This window comes from Mus musculus, chromosome 5 (assembly GCF_000001635.26).
Source record: "Mus musculus strain C57BL/6J chromosome 5, GRCm38.p6 C57BL/6J".
Classification (NCBI taxonomy): domain Eukaryota; kingdom Metazoa; phylum Chordata; class Mammalia; order Rodentia; family Muridae; genus Mus; species Mus musculus.
The window spans coordinates 105,197,396-105,198,430 of record NC_000071.6 but is presented as its reverse complement, the minus strand read 5'-3'; positions in this window follow the sequence as shown (position 1 = coordinate 105,198,430).

Below are 1,035 nucleotides of genomic sequence, written 5' to 3'. Positions count from 1 at the left end.
CTCTCCTCCCTCCTGCTCTCTTTGCTCCTCTTTTATGTGAGCCAAGGCTGGGGGGTTGGGAGGGAGGTCAGAGGTTCCTGGCTGTCAGAAAAGTCAGTGTGATACTCTGTTGCAGCCAAGGGACAGCAGGCCTCCACTGTGGACAGTGTCTACTTTCTCTTTCCTTTGAACCCATCTCCAGTTTCCTCCAGCCTTCTTGGCACAGATAAAGCACAGTAAACCCAGGTCCCCATCAGTGGAAATGACACAATCTGGGAGGACTGCAAGTGTGCTTCTCTCAGGGGAAATCCCTGGTGCTTCCTGATCAAAGAGCTTTAATGTTTGAACCATGTGTTTTCTAAAACAGGAACCATCACTGTTGCCATTTCTTCTGGGCTGCCCCACAGTTACCTGGCAACAGCCAGGTGGGTCTGACTTACAATAAAAGGGACTGCTTGTCCATTCCCCCCCTCCACTCTTTCTCTCTAATAGTCCTCTCTTACTTTCTTACCCTCTTTCTTCTCATTCCCTCCTTCTCTTTCCTCCCCCACTCTCTGTCCCTCTTTCTCTGTATCTACAACCCCCTCAACTCCCCTCTCCAGGTCTTAAATACACTCTATTCTATACTATACAACTGTGTGGCTGGTACCTCAGGAGGAGGAAGGGATGCTTCAGCACTGGCCCTCTGAGGCACCCCCTTCCACTTCACCATACCCCGCCTCTACCACACATGTCCCTGACTTCTTTTTTTATTCAAAAAACACAGCAGTCAATCTAAAAACTGTTTTTTAAAAGAAGTAATTTAAGAATAGTAAGTAGGAATTGTGTTCAAGATAGAAGCTAAGAAAACTCACTTCAGAGATGGGAGCTTAAAAATGAAAGCTTTATTTTCTGAGCCCTTAGGGAGGCAGCCAGTTTGGGATCTGAACTTTGTTCCAGATGGGAAATTGAACAGCATTTGTAAAGCATGAAACACAAAGTGCGAGGGGAGCTGCAAGTTAGCCATTGTGTTTTCACCTGAAGGATTAAACAAGGGAGGTCCCTTGGAGACTATAT